The sequence below is a fragment of the Theropithecus gelada genome, chromosome 2, assembly GCF_003255815.1.
Source record: "Theropithecus gelada isolate Dixy chromosome 2, Tgel_1.0, whole genome shotgun sequence".
NCBI classification, from domain to species: Eukaryota; Metazoa; Chordata; class Mammalia; order Primates; family Cercopithecidae; genus Theropithecus; species Theropithecus gelada.
In genome coordinates, this window is record NC_037669.1 from 54,145,809 (window position 1) to 54,160,790 (window position 14,982).

The 14,982-nt window shown below is 49.1% G+C and overlaps 1 protein-coding gene across 1 annotated transcript in view; it reads left to right on the forward strand.

Annotated features, from left to right (window-relative positions):
* The window catches only part of ATP2B2 (ATPase plasma membrane Ca2+ transporting 2), a 382,654-nt gene that overhangs the window by 75,883 nt on the left and 291,789 nt on the right, over positions 1 to 14,982 (forward strand). The window contains exon 2 of the mRNA XM_025377226.1: positions 4,834 to 4,878. The gene's annotated coding sequence lies outside the window, so the exon portion shown is untranslated. The remainder of the gene's footprint in view (positions 1 to 4,833; positions 4,879 to 14,982) is intronic.

The window sequence follows — 14,982 nt, forward strand, 5'->3', positions numbered from 1 at the left end:
CCCCTTGGCACATGACAAGGTCATGCTGCTTGTTAAATACTTAAAACCTCACCCCTGTGTTCAAAAACTTTGATTGATTTTCTGTTCTTGTGATAGTTTGCTAAGAACATGGCACAAGTATACATATGTAACAAACCTGCATGTTATGCACATGTACCCTACAACTTAAAGTATAATAATAATAAATAAATTAAAAAAAAAAAAAAAAAAAACTTTGATTGAGCATACACTGACATTTCAGGCACTGAGATTGTCAACCCCTGGACACACCAGCGTCCAGGAACAGTCCCTCCTTCAAGAGCATATGGCCACTGCAGGCTGAGACACACCCACCAATGCAACACAGGGATTCTTGTGATGGAGACCCAGACATAGAGCCTGCCCTGAGCGCTGGTAGAGGCAGGGGGGCCTCATATCTAGGCCAGAAATAAAGGAAAGACATTTTGGAGAAGTTCCTGAAGGGGTGAAATTCCACACTTTAGACTTACTAAATCTCTGAATGACAGAGAAGGAAGGTACCTGAGAGATCTTTGATTCTCTAAAGTATTCCCTAAAGTATATTCTAAGAAATGCTAATTCATTCCAAAAAGGATTTCAAAGTCTAGTTAATATGGGAAATGCTGAGTCAAACCAAACTAAGCTGGTTTCTATGCCGCAGGACTTATCAGAGCCTTAGTCATTGCCTTGTGAAATCTACAAGGGGGATGGGAGCTACAGGGAGCTTCTTGAAAGACTAGCGCTCCCCAGAGCTCACTCTGAGGGACTCTAAGCTAGTCCAACCCTTTTTCCACAGACAAGGAAACTCAGGCCCCAAGAGCAGCTGGCATTTGCCTAACATCTCACAGGGAGCAGAGGGTGGAGTTGGAATTAGAACCCAAGGCTTCTACCTTGGAAGCAGGCTGTTTAGGGCATGTTGTTTGGGCCTTGGGTGCTACTGGCATGTGAGAAGAATGAGGTTCATGTGGGCTGAAGCAATCCTGAGAGGCTTCCTGGAGGAGACAGGACTTGTGGAAATCCTGGGGCTCCTGGAGCCAATGACTCATGACTTTATTGACTGAACAGTGGTATCACAGAGAACCAGGTACACACTGGAACCTCATTGCCACCCAATTTTCCTAGAGAGAACTTCAGGATGCAGGCAGGACTTCCACCCAAGGAGATTAGTCCCTGAGCTTTCGAAGGATGAAAGTGCTTGGAGGTGTATTTTCATCTTCAATGAAGCCTCCCTGATTGCCACCCCCAAGTTAAAATGATCCCTCGCCTCCAGCCCTGATTTCTCCCCTTCCATTCTTCCTTTCGAGTTTTGTTTTTGGGCTGTGTGGGATCCTCACTAGTTTATAAACCATTTGAAAGTAGAATGGGTAGTTTATTCTTCCTTGTTGGGTTGTTGATCAAGAACTCACCAGTCAGGCACGGTGGCTCAGGCCTATAATCCCAGCACTTCAGAAGGCCAACGTGGGAGTATTGCTTGAGCCAGGAGTTCAAGACCAACATAGCAAAATCCCATTTCCGCAAACAACATTTTTAAACAATTAGCCGGGTGTGGTGGTTTGTGCCTGTAGTCCCAGCTACTCAGGAGGCTGAGGCAGGAGGATTGCTTGAGTCCAGGAATTTGAGGTTACAGTGAGCTATGGTTGCACCACTGCACTCCAGCCTGGGCAATAGAGAGAGCCCCTTCCTCAGGAAAAAAAAAAAAAAGGAACTGACCAAGGCCAGGCAGAGTGCTCAGTGTTTTCTATACATCCTTTCCTCTTATCTTCACCACAGCCCTCTGCAGGAGCTGTTTCTACCCCCATTTTATGGAAGACAAAACTGAACCTCAGGAGGCCGAAGTGACTTGCCCAAGAACATGGGCCAGGAAGCTATGGATCCAAGATTCAAGCCCAGGCGATGATTTCACTTTGCTGACTGACCTGTGAAATTAGGCCCACCTGAGTCATGGATGATCCCACAGGCATCCTGCTCTTCTGGGACAGTGGCTTACCTGGGCCCTGTTCCTGATTAAAGCCTCTACAAGGCCCCCAGGCCATGCTCTGAGCTCAGCCCCATCTCAGCTGGTTCACTGTAAAAGGATCCAGGGTGAGAGGTGCGGTCACCTGCAATTTAGAAGGGCAAGAATCATAGATTCCAACAGCTGGGATGGCTCCGGCCTCTCACACCCACTGCCTGCTCTGCTTGGACTTGCCCCTGGCCTTCTGGGGGCCTAAGCTCAGTTACTCATGTATCATTCCAGAACCATCCATGTTAGAAGTCAGGGGATTTTTCCAATTTCACCAATTGTTTTCCATCCCAGGCCTTCACCTTCATTTATGGACAGAAAAACCTGTATGCAGGGTTCATGGCTGCTGTCAATGCAGATGAAATTTTAACAGTGGTGACATCCAAGAACCATCCTCCCCACAGTCCTGGTTTGGGCCAGGGGCTGGGGTCTCCTTTCTTCCGTAATTAAAAATTCACTAGTGAGGACAGATCACTCATCAATCTTTCATCCCAACAGTCCCTGTTGGAGAAGACGGGGGCACCGCTGATACAGACAGGCCTGGCCGCCCACAGCCCTAGGATGACACTACAGTCTACAGGAGTTCAGGGCCTTAGGCAGGGAGCAGGTGGGCCCAGGGGAGCCCGGGGAGGCCCCTCGAGCACGGCTAGAAGGTGCTGGGCGTGACAGGTGGCCAGTTTTCAGCTTTCTGCCTCGTATGGGCATCAGGGAGACATCAGGGAAAGGCCCACAGAAGGTCAGCAGACGTGGAGACGTGGGCCTAATTTCACAGGTCAGTTTGCTCCAATGCATGGACAAAACAGTGAGGGCATCTCAATGACCGTGCAGCTAGTGATGCTCCAGATAAAGCTTAATGGGGCACTGCGTGTGAGGGCTTCTGCACAGGGCCAGCCCGGGAGCACAGCCTGGCCAGCGGTGCTGGTTGTTCTTATTGGCATGTTGACGTGGTTGCTTCTGTGCTGTGAGTACCATGTAACTTCCCTGGGACTCAACTTCCTCACCTGTAATGTGGGAGTAATAACAGTGCCCACCTCATGCAGTTGTAGTGAGGAGTAAATACTCTGGGGTTTTAGATTTAGATTTAGATTTTGTGCCTGCTCAGAGGAACCCCTCCAAGTTGGCCTTATTAGTAACACTGCTATTGTCAAAGGGAGCTAACTCCAGTCTCCTGACATGGCCGCGGCCTCATGGATCCCAGGCCAGAAGGAAGGGACAGCAAACAAAATACTGGCACTGCCACTCTCTGGCTGTGTGGTCACTGCAAGCTCCACCCTTCTCCTGACCTCAGTTTCCCCATCTATACAAAGCAGGTGCTGAAGCTGATGATCACTTCTAGTTCCGGGTTCCAAGAAACCCTGCATTTGGCTGCCTCTTGTCGGGCTCATGTTTTTCCCAGAAAAGATTTGGGGCAGGGAGCTCTAGGGTTCCGGAGCTGGCCCCGTGACTGCTCTGTGTTGGCCTCGTGGCTGTGGGTTCCCTGCAACTGGGCTCCTGGATCACTGTGAACTCTGGGATGGGCTGTTTTTCTGGGAAGGGGACAGGCTGGCTCAACAGTGGTAGGAATTTGAAGGGTGTGCAGTAGAAGAGAACAGGTTGGAGGGAGGGGGGAAGGAGGATCAGGGCCCAGCAAGCTCCAGGTGCTAAGGTGAGGGTAGCAAGGGCGGGGCGCCAGAGGACAGAGCAAAAGCTCAGGTTCAGGCCAGCTGAGCAGCACAGCAGAGCTCAGGAGGGCTCGGCACCAAGTGCTCAGTGCCAACTCATAGTCAGTGAGGTAGAATGGAGCCTTCAGACACTTTGTAGGACCTGGTTAGCCCTGGATTGGGGCCTGAGGGTGTGAACCCTGTGAGTGAGTAGGGCACAGGGAGGCAGGGCCATGGTGCCGGATGCCTGCCATTTGCCCCTCAGGATCTGCTCAGCACTGGTATCCTGCCTGCTGTGTGTCCAGGGAGGTGGCTGGTAAGGACTGCACCAATGGGCTTCCTCTCCCTCTGGCTTCCTGTTAGGTTTGGCCAATGAGGAGCTCTGGCGAGATATAGAGTGACCAGGAGGGAAGTTAGAGTGTGTAGTCTCCCACCTCCCTCCCTCAGGGTCAGGGTCCCTTGGGCTGGCTGCATACTTTGATCACAGGTGACAGCTCCCATCAAGCATCTGCTCTGCACAGCCCTCTCTGGAAGCTGCCCCATCCTCCCATCTCCTTCAGGACTAGGAGTTCAGGAAAGGAATCCCCCCCTGCTTTCGCTTGTCCCAGGAGCCGCACCATCCTTCCGGGTTTCCCTACTCCTGCCACACCTTTGTAGAGTTCCTTCCTTAAACCCTCCTCAAATGACAGGGATGCCCCCAAGTCCCTGACTGATTCAGTCCCCAGAGCCACAGGCCAGGGATATTGGAAAGGGCCCCAACCCCAGACTTTGTCCAGAGCCTGACTTTACCTTCTCACCCTTGGTTTCTCTAAGAGACAAGCCCAGCTGTCTTCCTCCAGAGTTCCCAGTTTGTGTGTCTGGATCCAGCAAAGGGAGGGGAGAGGGGAGGATGCCCAGCCAAGCCTGGGAGATTTGTCTCTAGGGAGGAGGCACAACTAAGCTTTGCAGGTCGCAGCATCAGACACCAGAGCAGAGGGGAGCCTATCCTGCTGGCACCTGGCCCAGAGATGCAGCCCTCCCCAGCAGAGCCAGAAAGCCTGACTTTTGCATGAAATCCTCCGGTTTCTATACTAGGATTGGCTCAAACAGTACATTTAAAACTGTTTCAGTCAGATCTGAATCCCTGGCCCCCAGTTTCTGACTCGGAAAATACAAGCCGCCTTAACGTGCTTTTCTGATCTCGTTTTCTCTTAGGGTTCCCTGCACTTAGAGCGTGGACTGTGAACCCCAAAGGAGACGGTGAGTGTGAGAGCCATGGGTCCTGGTTCACCTGGGGGCACCCATAGAAGCCCACTCGCCTCTGTGTGCATCCAGAGCTTCTGGCTGCCTTGATTTAGAAACGCCCAGTTTGCAGACCGCCTCTCTGCACAATCATCCACCCCCATTCCACCCCCATTGTCCAATGCTCAGCCTCCCTAGCCCACTTCCCAACACTGAAGCCCTCAGCAGTGGCTTTCAAAAACTCCTGCTATTAGTAGAGGAGGAGTAAAGGCAGAAGCAGGTCTGAAAGCTGCAGTTCGGGCTTATTTCCAGCGGGTGACCACCTCCCCAGTCCTCACAGAGCCTACGCATTGCCACTTTACCTTGGTGTGATATTCTACCAAAAGAGAAGTGTGCTTGGCTTACTAAATGTCCTTTTGAGATAAAGAGCAATATTCCTGTGTGGGCTCTGGGCTGTCATATCTGTCATCCACACGTCGGCATCTTTTAACGCCATCAGATGGTTTTTCAATTACTATCTCCCTGAGGTCAGTCCACTGAGGGGTGTTTTTGACTTGAAGCCTTGAGAAGGGGGAGCCTGGGTGGGGCCTGGGAGCCTACAGAGGTCCTTGGAGCTCAGTGGCCTTTTGCATTGAGCTGGCCCTAGGAGCACCGTCTTTGGCCCCTGTCTTGGGTAAATGGGGCCACTGTGGGCTAGCCTGAAACCCTCATCATCATAGTGTCCCCGGGAAAACAAGCTTGAGGCTCTGAACCATCTGTTTACAAACAAGTCTTAGGAGACACAGCCTCTTTATCCTGGGGGGACTACCTGGGAGTTCTCTGGAATGGGCCAGCAGATCCCCTGCCAGTGGCTCTGGGGTGGCACTTCCCTGACAGCCTTGCAGGTGGGTGTGTGTAGAACTGGCTTCCTTCCTAAGCTGAATTAGCCGCTGCTCCAAAGTTTGACAAGAGAGAACCTGCCCCACCCAACACCCCCTCCCCATGGACCTGTCACAATGCCCAAATCACCACCATGCGTGTCGCTCCTTGGAAGAGCATGGGGAAGGAACCTTGAAAGCTTCCATCAAAATATCATCTATAGGTCAGCTGTGGTTACTTCTAAGTTTAGAGATTATGGGCAATTTGGATTTTCTGTGTTTTCTAAGTTTTATGTAATAAGCACATGTTTCTTTCATGGTTGTTTTCTCAAGTGCTCTCTGGGGTGGTCTAGAAACCCATGGTCATACATGTGTGTTGTAGAAGTGATCTGACCAGATTGGCCCCAGAAGAGAGCAGGGCTCTGGGAACTGGGGCGTGGTTACCTTTTGATAGAAAAGCAAAAGGTGATGCTGGGGAGAGACTAAAGAGCTGGCAGGGGTGAGGCATGCCTCCTCCTCCAGTTTTGCTGCCATCATGAGCTAAAGACCGAAAGCATGATAATTTTCTGAAAATAATGTGGACTTGATCTTTTACTTCTGTTCCACTGCTCATGACCTCAATAGCCTTGTCTCTTCCTCTCCACACTCAACTCCTCCCAAGGTAGGGCCTTGTCTCCTTGTTCATGCCTGGGGCTTAGTGAAGTGCTAATTTGCATGAGAACTGGTATTTGCCATGTCCTACCATGTGCCAGGCACAGTACTGAGGATTACCTCTTACATAGGTTCATCCTGAGAACAAGATGCAATGATTATCCCCATTGTGCAGGCAAGGAGACTGAGGCTCAGAGAAGTGAAGTGACTTGCCCGAAGTCACTTGACCATTCAGGCGCAGGGCTGGAACCCAGTCCATTTGACTTCAAAGACCTTATTTTGCTACCACATCCCTACAGAAACAACATTACATTTGTAAAAGACTGGACAATGGATAAAACAATGTATTCATAATTTCACTTCCCTGCCGTGACATGTTTGGGGTATTTTTGCTCTCCCTCCTGCTTTTATCTGTATACATGTTTTCATTAGTGCATCTTTGTCTGGGCTGTTACACAGCTGTGGCTATTCTAGTGGGGTCAACACAGTGATGAGGGTTTGTGTTCCAGATGAGCAGATGGCCAGGTGGGCATGTTGGCCATCACCTGGTGAGGGTCAGGTGGGCCGCACCAGCTTATGCTCCCTTAGGGCACACACCAGCTTTGCATCTTCCTGGTCCTGCACACCCACTACCTCACATTGCTGGCAAGATGGGAAGGCAGAACAGGACACCAGGGCTGGATCTGGGAGCCGTCCTACGGCTGCCCTACTCAGGAGTTTGTTCCTGTGTGAAGACCAGCACTCACAGACCCTCTGGAATAACGGCCAGGCCCTTGGTCTTTGGAGTCAGGCAAAATTGAATTTCAATCCTGACTGTTTCCTTCTCAAGCTTTGCGTGACTTGGGCATATGGATGACTCTACCCCTTTGTGCCTCCATTTCATCATCTGTAAGATGGGTGTCCACTCCACAGAATGCTGCGAAAACAGCCAGGCCACCTCCTTTCCTTCCTTTCTTAAGTAACCAGGCTCTCACCTGAAGGGCAACTTCATTTTATCCGGGGATGGCTGTCACTTTCTTGTATTGACTATAGGCAGGTAACTTGGGTTTTATTTTGTTTGTTTCTTTTTATTTTTGGAAGATGTCTAAAATTATAACAGAAACCCTGGGAATCTTTTAATATGTGTGATGAGAAATTGTTATACCCTTGAAAGTGGCATAACCTACTAGAAAGTTTTAAAGGCTTTTAAAAAGTTTCCTCTTTCAAAATATAAGGAACTAGTAATTTCACTTCTAGGACATTTGCCCTGAGGAAATAACCCAAAATATATACAAAGATTGATCTACAAGGATGTGTATCACAGCAGTATTTATATTAGTTAACAATAGGAAACTACGCGAATGGCTGGCAGCAGGGAACTGGGAGTCGGTTGTGGCAATATAGATCACAGAAGGAAGATTCTGGGCAGCCATTGAAACTGTTTGAGATGAATTTTTAATAATGGAGGAGAAAGTGTTCATATTTCGGTATTAAGTGAAAAGGCAATTTGCCAAAATTAATCCAAACTGTATTTTTTAAAATAGGTAGACAAAAATAGAAGTAAGCAAGAGAGAAAGGATTGGGGAGAGAGAGAAAGAGAAGATAGAAGAAACAGATATAAAAGTGTGGGAGGATAACAGGTGACTTGTTTTTTTCTTTGTGCTTTTCTGCACTTTCTAAATTTCCCCCAGTGGAATGTTCACTGTTTATATAATCACAAAGAGGAGTTAGAGTTAAGAAAAAATCCTCTGCCCCCACCAGTGTGTGTGTGTGTGCATTTTGCTAGTCAGCTGTATAAGAAAAACGGTTATGTTGGCACTTTTCATTCTAAAGTGTTCTTTTTCTCAAAAACAAATTTTTTTTATTCAAAGCCAATGTCAATGTCACATAGTCTTCCTTCTGTCCCTGGAGCTGCAGTTCTGAGAGAGCTGGCTTTGGGGCTGTATTCATGTATTCATGTTAGGGCTGCCATAACAAAGTACCACAAACTAGGGGGGCTTAAACCACAGAGATTCATTTCTCACAGTCCTATAGGATAGAAGTTCAAGACCAAGGTGTTGGCAGGGCTGGTTTCCTCTGAGTCCTCTCTCTTTGGCTCCTAGACAGCTGACTTCTCCTGTGTCCTCACCTTCCGAATATGTCTGTGCTCAAATTTTTTCTTATAAAGACACCAGTCAGATTGGGTAAGGGCCCACCCTAATGACCTCATTTTAACTTAATCACATCTTTAAAAACCCTATATCCAAATATAGTCCCATTCTGAAGTGGCAAGTGTTAGGATCTCATCATATGAATTTGGGGGCCACAATTCAGGCTGTAACAGGGACAGCTTGTTCCTGGCAACTGTGACTATTTATTTTGCAGAGCACAGAACTTGGAGCTGTAGTGGGATCAGGGGAGAGAGTTGAGTGTGGAAGGAAAACTCATGTCTCCATCCTTAAGAAATCTCTGGAGAGGTGTGATGCAGACACCTAAGTAGATGGTGCACTTGGTTACCACCTTACCTTCCCAGCAAGACCCAGAAGCAACAGTACAACCATCCCAGCTGAGCCCATCCACCACAGAGTGGCTGCTCAAGGCCATAGCAAAATAGTTCAGCCTGCAAACATTAATTTTACTAAGAAACTCTCATGAAGTGAGAAGCAGTGAGTTAGAGATAAACAATTTGATAGTTAAAATGGGCTTCTGGACATTAAAACCTGAATATAAAAAATAATTTTTCTTAGCATCAACTCCTAAGTGATTTTGATTTATAAAATCAGTGGTGGAGAGACGGACTAGGATGAACAAGTTGGATGTGGTCGGTGATGGTTGCTGAGTGTAGCAGAAACAAAGCTTTACCTCTGTGGACCTTGACACTGGCTTAAAGGTCCTCCTGTCCCTTGTCAGCTGACCTTCTGAGATCACTGTGAGTCAAAACCACTCTGAGGGGCTGGCAGTTGGACTGTTGGAGCTCAGTGTAGGGTGAGAGTGTGGCAAAGATACCTTCAAATATCCCTGCAAATGTCTTACTTCCTGCCTTTGCCTAAATCCAAAACTTGGAGTCATCCTTGACTCTCCCTTCTTTTCTGCTCGTGTCTTGACTGTCATTGTCTTCTATCCACTTCCTGGGGGCATCACAAAATCCAGGTCACTGCCATATCTTGCCTAGACCACTGAGTCAGCCTCCTGGTTGCTCCCACTCCTACACCTGTCCCTGATCACCCACCCTGTGGCAGTAGCCAGAGGGTTCCTTTAAAAACACAGATATGCTCACATCACTCCCTGACTATAACCCTCCAGTAGCTTCCTGATGCCCTCAGGCTAAAATCCAAGCTCTCCTGACAATAGTGGCTTAGGGTGCTTCCTGCCTTCACCTCTGGCCTCTGATCCCACCAGCCCCCTGCTCTCTGTGTCCAAGTGATGCTCAGCTTCCGTGTCTCCAATGCTTCTCATTCACTCTACTCACAGGGTAGAATCCAGGACCGTGCCTGAGATCCTGGAATTGAGGGGACAGTTGATTGAGGAAACAGCTCTGATAAATACAACAACTTGGTTTCAGCATTTTTCTCTTATTCTCTTATAGCAAAGTCTCTTCTCTCAGCGACTTTCCTGGGAGACTGAAAATTGGTCACTATTCCTAGAGGTCTACTTGGTACTGACTCTTTATTTCTTGCCCAAATGTCCTGGGACTCCCTGCCCTGGTAGATGTTAACAAATGAGTCAACCAAATAAAGTCCTGTGGGCCTGCTGCCATCCTGCCTCTCATAGAACCTTCACAGCCACTCTGGGACATAGGTCGGTGGTATTACCATTATCCCCACTCTACAGACAACAAAACTGAGGCACAGAGCAGGGAGGCCACTTGCCAAAGCTCACCCAACTACGATGCGGGAGAAAAGATTAAAACCCAAGTCACGAGACTGCACATTCAATGTATTTTTCTCACTTGTGTTTCCGTGTTTAATCTTGCAGTGATTTTTGAAGGAAATGACCTGGTACATTGTGCTTTCAGAGCATCTGTTTGTTACCTACTAACAAAGCACTTTTTCTCTTGAGCTCAAGCTGTTGAAACTGTACAGCCCTACTGCGATTCCTGCCACATCTGTGTAAATAAATCCTTATAACAACCAGCTGGAAAGCAAAACGTTCCATGAGGTACCAGATCATTTATATGATACCTCTTCCAGCTGGCCAGTTTTCTTGGTGGCACGCAATTTATTCATTCATTCAGCAATACATATGGAGCCAAACACTAGGAATACAGCAATGAACAAAGTAGACATAGTTCCTGCCTTCAGAGAGCCGACATTCTCCTGAGAGAGATGGACAATAATCAAATAAACAAATGCACATGTAATATTCTGTAAAGGCTGTCAAGGAGAATACACCTGGGTGAGAGGAGAGACGGGGAGAGGCTCCTTTATATAAGGTGCTCGGGGAAGGCTTCTTGGAGGAGGTGACCTTTCAGGCTGGAATGAGGGAATGAAAACCAAGAACAACATTCCAGGAAAAGGGACAAGCAAAAGCCTGAGGCAAGCTGAAGCTTTGGGTGTCTGGGGAACATCAAGGAAGCTACGAAGCCAAAGGACAGCACAGGGGAGGGAGAAGTGAGAGGTGAGGTCAGAGAGGTAGGTGAGAGGCTGTGCCTTAATTCCAGGTGAGGTGGGGCACTCAAGGGTCTTGAGTGGGCTGAGTGGGGGATGCAGGCTCCCCCAGCTGCTGTTTGGAGAATCTGCTGCAGGGGGCAAGAGCGGAAGTAAGGAGAATGTTGCCATTATCCAGGTGAGAGATGATGGCGGCTGGGCCAGGACAGTGGCAGTGGAGGAGAGAAGTAGCTATGTTCCAAACAGATGTGACAGTTGAGCTGACCTGACCTACTCTCACATTGGGGGTGAGATTAGAAGGAAAAAAGAAGAATCAAAGATGATGGGGTGTGCTTTGACACCAGTGGTGTTTTACAAGTCATCAAGGGCACTAATCACCCAGAGCTAATGCAGACACCACAAGTTAAAGGGCACAGTCCCCAGTAAGACTGCCCCCACTTAGACGCCAACTACCAGGAGGGTGCCCAAGCTGCCTGCAGTTCTGACCAGCTGGCAACAAACTCAGGGGTTCCCACAACCCCCTCTGGTTTGATAGTTCACTAGAATGACTCACCACACTCAGAGAAGTGCCACTTTTGTGATTACTGTTTTGTTATAAAGGATATAAATCAGGACCAACCACACACAGGGTGAGGCCTGGAAGGGCCCTGAACACAGAGCTCCCACACATTTTTCAGGGCATGAAATCAAGGCACATCACCTCCCAGGAACATCATTGTGTTCACCAACTGGGAACTCCACTGAGCTTTGGTGTCCAGAGTTTTTATTAGAGCCTCATCACATAGGCATGATTGATTGAATCATCAGCCATGAGACTGAACTCAGTCTCCAGCACCCTCCCCTTGGTGGACGCCAGGCTGGCTCAAAGCCCCAACCCTGTAATGGCATGGTTGTTCCTTCTGGTGCCCAGCCCCCATCCTAAGTCATCTCATCTCTTAGCATAAACTCAGGTGTGCTCTAAGGGGTTCATGAATAACAGAGTTGCTCCTACCACTTGGGAATTTCCAAGGAGTTAGAGTTTGCCTTCCAGGAACCAGGGATGAAAGCCAGTCAAATTTTTTTTATTATACAACCATATAACCAGGTGGAGGCTGGTGCTATTTACTAAGACTAGCAGAAGACCAGAGAAGGGGCAATAGGTTTGGTACAGGAAAACGGAGGGTAATGGTGTGGACATGTCAATTTTAAAGTGTTCATTACATATCAAAGTGGAAATGTAACTTAGGCAGTTGGAGCTATGAATCTGCCGCTCAGGGAGATATCAGTATATAGATCATATTTAAAGCCATGGGACTGGATAACTGAGGAAGCCAGTGTCTTTAGGGAGATTAAAAAAAAGAGCTCACAGCTATGCCTTGAAGCGTCCCACACTTAGTTAGTGGTAGGGAGAGGAAGGGCCAGCAAAGCAAATAGAGGAGGAGAGGCCAGAGAGGTAAGAGTAGAACCAAGGGAGTGCAGGGTCTCCAGGCAAGTGCTTTGCAAGGAAGGGTGAAAAGCAGTGTCAAATGCTACTACAGGCCAAGGAAGGGGAGGACCAAGACATGGCCTCTGGACTTGGCAAGATGAGGGCCACCGTAATCTTGAACTGAGTGGTTTCTGGAAAGGGGAGGTGACAAAAGCCAGTCGAAGAGGACCAAGGTGGGAATCCTTGGTAAGGAAGCAGAGATAGGGAACGAAGAGCCCAGAGGGGCTGGGAGCCTGGGGAGGGGTTAAAGTGGGAGCTGTCATAGCACACCTGGTGACCAGAGAGCATGTGCAACACCTGCCTTGTGCCCAGTGCTGAGCCAGGAGTTGTAGGTGACTTCTGAAAGCTCAGAGTGTGGTTGGAGAGGAGAGATGGGAGTCGCCATCCATACTCTACAACAGCGTGTGTAAAATGCAAAGCTGGCTGGCAGAAATGTACACAGGAGAAACCATTTCTAACTGGGGATAATCAGGATAGACATAACAACCACAGCTATTTCTGTTGAGCATCTTCTGTGTACCTGGGAACATGCTGGGCCCCTGAAATGCATTCTCTTATCTAACACTGAGGACACTGGTGTTGTATCCATTTTACAGATTAGAAAACTAAGGCTTAGAGAGGTGGAGTCACTGGTCCAAGGTCACACTCTTAGGAATTACCAGAGTTAGAAGTGAATGCCGACTGGAAAGGATGTTTATAGGCAAAGTTTGGTAGAGAGAGGGAACGGGCAGAAATGAGGACTCAAACACAAGAAAAGCCTGCGTGAGTTTGGGAGATCCCTGGGTGAGGACCCACTCAGAGCAGAAGTGGAACACGTGAGTCCCATGTGAGTCGCTCAAAAGAGGGACCCAGTGCCCCCCAAGCACATGTCACTGATGGTATGGGCTCAGGCAGTTCCTTGACCCCTTGGGCTGCCTTCCTCTGGCCAGGGGAGAGTGCAGATGTCGGTGGACAGGACTGAAGCAAGAGGGAGCTGGAGGGGAGAGGAGTGGAGGCTGGACGACACTGATGTATCCCTGACATTTGCCAATACTTTCCCACACCCCTCTGCCCGAGCTCTCCACAGCCACACCCCAATGCCAAACATGCCCAGGCCAGGGAGGTGCCCCTGCTCACAGCCCTCACAGTTCCTTGTCTTTAAACAGGGTCAGAGGGCCTTGCCCACCCCTGCCAGGGAGTGTAATTATGACCTAAAATAACATTTGGGGAGCAAGCACTTCGAAGAAATGTCCCGCTGAAACCGGGAGTCACACCCTCATTCAGGAGTGGTGGGAACCCCCCATTCTAACAGGCAGAGGGGTGAAGGCGGACGGTGCCTCCTGAGGGCGGATTTGGAGCTGTTTGATTTGAAAATGTCTCTGATCTATGGAGGCACCCCTGCGAGCCCTCAGGTTCTGGTTTCTCATCTGTGAAATGAGTGCATCCTGGTTGAGTCAGGCTGCGGGCTGCCTGCTGAGAGGGACTGCCAGCGAGCCCAGCCGGGCAGGATGTACTGTTATAACCTTGTGTGGTCACCAAGTAAGTTCTCCAGCCTCTCCTGGGCTTGATACAGTCGCATGGCGTGCCAGGGCTGCAGGGCTCTTCTATGCCTCCCAGTTCTCAGAGGGGTAGACTGAGGCCCAGAGAAAACAGCCTAAGGTTCCCTCCAGCATGTGTTGGTATTTCCTTCCCAAATCTTTATAGCATGAAAGCAGAGGAGAGAGACAGGAAGGGAAGGGAAAAAGAAAAGAGATTGGGAGAGGGATAAGACCCAGGAAGATATGTAGATTTGGGAGGATGGAGCCTCACCTTTGTTTGCAAGAAGGAAACTTGAAGATTGAACAAGGCCAAGAACATTCTTAATCTGGAACCTATAATTCCATCACTTTACCTGGAAGTCCATGACCCCACTACTCCATTCACCTCATGCAGCGAATATGTTAGGGGTTTAGTTGCAGATTCTGGGGGTGAGTGGGCTGGGGAGAAGCAGCTAGAAGCTGAAAAATGCCTAGTGATGCCACCTCGAAGGCATGACATCCTGCTGTGCCTGGGCGCATGTGTTTTTGAAAGGGGCTCAAAAATCAGGGGTGGAGAACGGGGATGGATAGAGTCTTTGATCTAGAGGCTGGCTGTGAGTGAGCTGGGGATGCCTGCCCCCTCCTGCTTTTGCCACCCTCACCTGGCAGCTGCAGGACCAGTTCTTAAAAAGCCAGAGCCTGCTTGGCTCTCCCAGGGGGTCCATGCTGCCTGCCTTCCAGAAACCCTGATTTGTGCACCTCCTGGGCAGGTTCCTGCTGTGGGTCGGATTTCACAGCTTTCTGGAACCTCCTTACTAGTTCTCAGTGTCTTCCATAAGCCCCTTGGAAGATCTGGGGGCGGGGTCATTTGGGAGAGAGGAAATCAGGTCTCTGGAGCAGCTGCTTGGTGCAGAGTGTGAGCTGGGAGTTTTGTGCACGCTTTCACTAAAGATGACCACGACGCGGAAGGGTGGGTGCCACTCTCTCCATTCCACCATGGGCAAACTGAGGTTCAGAGAGGCTAAGTAGCTTGTCCTGGATGTCTTAGCTGACAAGCAGAGGAAGTGAGATGGGAAGCCAGGTCCACA